A 6861-nucleotide genomic window follows, 5' to 3' on the forward strand; every position below is an offset into this window, starting at 1 on the left:
AGAAAAGAGGGTAGTAAGAAATAACAGATGTGTAAAACACTTGTACCTTTGGGACAGACATATTATATGGGAATTTCAGAGGAAGGAAAATTATATCCAGTTTGGCAGGTAAGAGGAGGGTCGTACCCTGTATCCAGCTTGGCAGGTATGATGGTAGGTAGCACAGGAAGGGTTTCCTGAGCTCCACCTTGAATAACTGCATTCATTCAACAAATCTGCTTATTCAGCAAATACAGTATTTATTGAATGCTTACTATCTATGTACCAGAGTCTGTGCTAGTTTAAAATTGAATCAAAATAGCAACACATGGATAATAAAGGCTGGATTTAGAGTTAAAACAAACAAACAAAAACCCCCAAAGAGAAACACATCAACAAAGGCAGACCAAGCAACCATGCCCCTCACCATGTAAGGAGTGGGAAGGGGCAGAGGTGTATCCTCCATGCACAGACCCATCTCTCCACTCACAACAGCCTGAGAGCCCCTACAGCAGGGACTGCTCACCATTGCATCCCTAGAGCTGACCACCGTGACTACCAAACAGCCGGAATTTGAGCAATGTCTGTGGAATGAACAAGTGCAAGGCTGCTAGCAAATGTGGTGATCTACATGGTCACATGCAGACATGCCTTGTGCATGGCAATGTGCCAGCCATCTTTGGCCTGACACTAGAGGTCTGGTGTGAACAGGCCTACTTCCAGACTCACTTCTTTTTGTTTCTGCAAAAAGGAAAGTATGCTGTGTGGGGCTAAAGTGCAATAAGTCCCTATCCAGGAATCACTTGTCATCTGGGGGAAGGGCAGGCTCAAAAGGAAGGCCCTGAATGAACAACACTCTTTCCCTTTCACCTCTACAGGCGGTTCTTAGGAATTTTTAGATCCAGGATTCTCCTATACCAACACTCCATTCATTCCCTCCCCCATCACCAGAAAAAAAGCCTCAACTGAATCAATGAGGAGAAATGACCTGTTTCTGATGAGCCATGTTAAAGAAATGTGAGCAGCCTTGTTTAAATATAAACAGAGGTGCTGTGACAAGCAGGCAGAACCACGGCTAGGGCTCAAGCATCCTGCTTTCCAGCACAAAGCACCTTGCCCTTCCCCTGTGCCACTGTATGATAAGTCATCTGTGCACATACACCTAAATGCACTGAGCACATCACAACCTAAAGCAATTCATTTTCACACTAAAGGGACATAACTTGTCTATTGTTCTAAAAACAGGGTTTTCTTTAAGTAGGGTATATGTGATATTGTAGTGCATTTTTTTGATGCACATATTTCACCAACTAAAATAAGTAAGTCTCCAAGTTTACAGTTTTTAATATTTTTACAACAGTGATTCTTACCCAAAGATCCAAAGACCCATGGCCTAAGGTTATATAGACATGTGTATGAGCATTTACAGAGAGAGAAGCACTCCCTCTGATGAGATCCTTAAAGGAGTTAAACACAAAGAGCTAAAGAACTTGTGCTTAGAACGTATTCTGAGTTTGCCATCCTGCAATGTTATAAAACTTTCTAGGGTAAGGGCTAAAATGTTATAAAACTTCATAGGGTAAGCTTTCTAGGGTGCTGGGCTTCTTTGGGGGGTAATGAAAATGTTCTAAAATTGATACAGAACTCTGTGAATACACTAAAAGCCATTGAATGATATACCTTAAGTGGGTGAGTTGGATGGTATGTGAATTAATAAAGCTGTTACCAAAAACAAAAACAAAAATCCTTTCCAGGAAGATTCCTGTTATTCTGAAATAGATTCCCCAAACTAACATATATTAATAAATAGGAGAGTGCCCTGTTAAGTCACCAAAAAATAACTACTTGATTACTTGAAGACAACAAAGAGACAGGAATTTCCTTTTGCTTTCAACTGTACTCTTTTAGAAAGCAGCAGGAAACACTTGATATCTTAATCTTCAGCTAGAAATGGCCTCTTACTCCAAAACTGGTTGTCAGCAAGGTCAGCTGGAGACTAAACAGTCAGTGTGCATAAACCCTTCCCTTCCTGAGATCCAAGTATTTACCAAGATAAAGCACTTGTCCCTTAGTCTTGAGTCAAGTTCCAAACCACAAATGAAGGGCCACTGTCATCTACTCTGAAAAGGAGTCACACCTTAATTTCCTCCACTATGTGCTTGATGCTCGCAAAGGAAATCACCGATAAGAATGACTTCCAATTTAAGGGGAAAAAAACAATAGAAAATGCCTATTACCCCCACTCCCACACCGCCAAACACTTAAGCACTTATGAGTTCTAAAACAACATTTGGGTCCTGCTCTCCCTTTTTCAGAATGCCAAAAGTTGGGACATAAAGGAGCTTCATTTCATATGAAGCCACCCAAAAACCTCTAGCAGCTTGAAAAGGAACCACTATGTGCCCTGCAATGGAGAACAGAGGGTCTGTTTTACTTGTTCCAAACAAACCCATTTAAACCTTCAATCAATAATCTATATTTTGAACAATCTCAAGATCACAAGCCATATGGAAGTTATGTACACAGGGATGGCTCTTCCTGCTGTTCCCAAGGGAAGCAAAGCACATAACTATCTTTTCATTCTTTTCATATAAAATAAACTTCAGCCCCAGAATCCTACATTTCCTCCTAGTATATACAGCCAGGTTCTTATTTGTACTCCTATTACAAGAAACCTTTCTCATGGGATAATCCTCAAAAGAGATGCTACACGAGGATTATTAGCAGCACCTAAATTAGGCCACAAAAAATTGACTTTTTTAATAAGAGTCTACTTACAAGCTCTAAATGAACAAGTTACCAGTCTCTAAAAGCTTCCACCGCAGGGTTTTGTGACTGCATCCATCTCATGTTTCCAGGACAAGGGGGGGAAAACACATATCCACATAGAAAGTGAGTGATTAGATGCCCAAAAAATAACTACTGTAATTATACTATTATTTGTGAAAGTGCTACAAGTTAACTAACATACAGCCTGCATTTGTTTATGCAACCATCTTCAAAGAAATTTTTTAAGTATTCAGTATAACTTTCAATTCTAAAGAAACTTCCAAATAGCATCCCAAAAGGAAACCCAAGGTAGATAGATTCTGATATTGAATACTGGATTACCTTAAAATCGCAGAACTTGAAGGCAATGATGTCTCCTAATTTGGCATCACACTCAAATAAGTATTCTGGTGATATATGAATAGTTCAAAAGACTATGAAAAGGGTCGCTGAATAAACCAAGCCACTAAAATCATCTGTGTTAGGACACGTAAAGTTGCTGCTTGACTTGTATACACCTTGGAAAACCAAAAGCCTCAGAATCCAACAGAACAAAAGCTCCATGACAGCAGGAGCTGTCTAGTTTACCATCCTATCTCCAGCACATGCTTGGCACATAGTAAACACTCAATATATTTTTGTTGAATATATGAGTGTTGATGAATAAATAAACCATGCAGTAATGCAGTTTCTAAAAATCAAAGTTCAAGGAGAGATCTATTTTCAGTAAAGATTTTAACATGTAATATTATCTTATCCACAGACTTTTTTTTAATGTTATGTCTCAAATATCACTAAAATTATGTTGTTTCTCAAGAAAAAAAGGCACCAAATGCAGGATAAATGGGCCTTGATCCAGATGAACCCCACAGAAGATTATTTTCAAAGGAAAAAGCTGAGATGAGAAGCTATCACACTACAGCCTAACAACCAGTAAAAATCAGATATGCACATTTAATAACAACACTCTCCAAAACTGCCAGTTTCCTCCGGTTTCTATTTCAGCTAGGTAAGCAAGTTTTTAGTCTACTGACTTTAAAAGTTTTCCCTTTCAAGTAGTCAAGAACTTTTATTTCCCTTGTCAGCTCTTAGTCCTCCCAAATTTTCTCACTACTCATCTGTGTGGCTCTTTAGCAGAATTCCTTTTGTTTGGAAAATCTTCCCCCTTCCTCCAACCCCAACCTGAAAGCATCCTCTCCCGAAATACTAGCCTTTCTGATTTTATGAAAGCTTCATTTCTTTGCAGCAGAGGCCTGGTCTATTTCCTGAAGCTAAATTCATTGTGCTCCATTAAAATGAAAATAAAATCATTCAAACCATAGCCAGGCACTGAATCACCTACCAACATGTGCCCTTTCTGCCAGTTGCTCATCCAAATGTGCCTTTATGGTGGTGACCTTGTGTTCCCTTCATCCTTCTGGCGCCTGTATTTTCCAATCCATAGAATTTTTCCCTCCTAAATTCATAAATCCTAAATCATTCTCTGCTATAAATTTTGTTTCCCATGGCTAAACAACCTTGACAAATGAAAGGAACTATGAACAGAAATGAGCTGACTTTGCAATAAATATACTTTAATGTGTTTAACCCTTTACACATATGTTGTCGGGGAGTAAAGAGATGGAAGAAGGAATGACTTTACAAATACTTCATAAAGATTATTTCATTTGATCTTCGTAACAACCTTAGGAGGCAGTCAGGGCAGGCATTTATTACTCCCATTTACAGATGATGAAACTAAACATCAAAAAGGCTTAAGTGACTTGCCCAACCAATGTCATATGACAAGCGTCAGCCCAGAACTGCATTAAGGTCTTCCAATCCATATGTACATACATATACATACATACAGGTATATACTCCCTCCATATGTTTCTGTCTACAGCCAAGAAACAATTTCCTAGATATTCAGCATTTCAAAGGGATGGTAGACCTCTGATTTCTGGAATACCATTTCCTTTCAGCTAACAAGCTGGAAAGCAATCTTCAATCTTCCCAATAGAAAACAATGTCTTTTTCTTCTACATACCACTCTTAACTACTTCTCTCCAAAATAATTTCTAACAGTTCCTGTTTTAAAGGAACTTACTCATAAGACACTAATAGTCCAAGAAGTTTGCATCAGCATATGATTTTCTCAGTAAAGTTCAGAGCTAATGCGTTTTCTCAGTATCTAACTTTACAGCTAAAATGACAAGAACACAGAATAGTCAAAAAATTACGCAAGACAATGCTACATTTTTTACTCTACCACATCTGCCTCTATGGGTCTCTTGTGAGTCACTGTCTTTTGCATTCAGTCATCATTATATGAACTGCCATTTCCTACCCTAAAATTATTTTATTTCTTAAAGAAAACCCTGCAATAAAAATGGAATCCTATTACATCTTTTACTACCTAGCTGAAGCACTGACCTCCAAGTTACTGCTCCAATTTTCACAATTACTATTTTACACGAACAGAAAAAGAGGCACAGTAAGGTTGCAATTTATTTATTCATTCAATAAACATTTATGAAAGCCTATCAGATACCAGGAACTAGGACCCAAAAGTAAACAAGAAGTGTCCCTCCTCTCACAGCCTGGTAGAAAGGAAAAGTAAAGAAGTAATTACAGAATAAACTGATCAAGATTAAGGTGGCGGTGAGCACAGGGGCAGTGGAAATCATGGAATGCTTCCTGGAGGAAGTGGTCTGTGAGCATTTTAAGCATCCACCTCATTACTTTCAGTAAAAATAAACGCTAAAAGACTGAACTCTATTCCATGAAAGGTTGTAAGATTTACTTGTGAATAGTCAAGTGAAAAATCTAATTTAATAGCAGAAGTATTCTTGATTCCCTGCCCTAAAATTCAACCCTTAACCCATACCCCCTTAGGCATGAATTACAGCAAGTTCTGTCCTATATGTGCCTTCTCACATGTCTATAGAATAGAATCAGAGATATGCACAATGAAATAAACTGCACTTTTTAAAAAGATAATCATTTTCTTAACTGGAAATGAATGCTTGAACACAAGCCCTACAAAGCATGGCTGTTGGGAGAGGAAACTGAGGTTCAAAAAAGTCCCACTTTAATACAACAGAATGAAAGGTCTCTTTGAAGTCACCAGAAGAGCTTGAACAAAAAAAGAAACAGAAGGCTATTGTGGAGCTTTAGCCTCCAGATGATGAACCCTAAACACACTGCAGTGGTAAACAAACAAGTCTCTGAGTCTGAATCTGATTCGGTGGCCTGACAAAACACTACAAATTTAAGGAAATTCTCTTCCCATTCATTATTTCCCGAAGTCTCCCTGGCCGGCAGCTAAAGGCCTTTTTGTTGGTTCCTGGATTTACTGCTTGTAAATTATAATGCATAACGTGCCTTTCAAAAAAACTGTATAGGCAAATGAAAACAACTGTGGTTTTAAAGCCCCATAAAAGACAGTATATGTAATAGAAATGAACTCTGCCTGTGTTTACTATGAGGACCTATTACTCCTTTATGCTACTCCAGTGTATTTTAAACTCAAATGAATGCTACCATTGCCCACTAAAGAGCAGGTTAGAGGAGGGAAGGAGCACGTAGATACACCTGCCTCAGTAGGACCCCTGCCTGCCTCCCCTACCCTTTCCCCGGGCAAAGGCCAAGAGGCTGGCCTGGAAATAGGGCTGCAGACCCCAGCCACTTTCGCTATGCTGTCCCAGCAAGTAGGCTCTAAAGTCATACTTCCATTTGTCCCGGCACACCCTCATCCCCACCATTCAGGTCCCCAGCTGTAAGGAGGAATCTATGGCCCTAAAGAGAAGGCTGGAGACAAGGAGAAGTGGAAGAGAGGGTCCTGAGCGGTCCCTTAACTACTCTCTGGCCCAAGGTGAGCCCGGAATCCAACACCTCTCACAACTCGGGTTCCCTTTTCAGGGCACCGCCGAGCCCCTCCCACCCCTCGGCCCTGGGGGCTGCAGGCCCCACCCTCGGCCCCTCCGGGCCTCAGCATTCACCTGGGCCCCGGGGACCCTGACCCAGACCTACCGCCAGGCCAGAGCTCTCCCGGCCAGGCCCACGACCCCCTGCCCGGCCCGCGCCCGGCACCGCAGCCCTCTCGCGGCCCGGGGCCGCCCCGCGCCACCC

Source organism: Galeopterus variegatus, unplaced genomic scaffold (assembly GCF_000696425.1).
Source record: "Galeopterus variegatus unplaced genomic scaffold, G_variegatus-3.0.2 Scaffold1367, whole genome shotgun sequence".
Classification (NCBI taxonomy): Eukaryota; Metazoa; Chordata; class Mammalia; order Dermoptera; family Cynocephalidae; genus Galeopterus; species Galeopterus variegatus.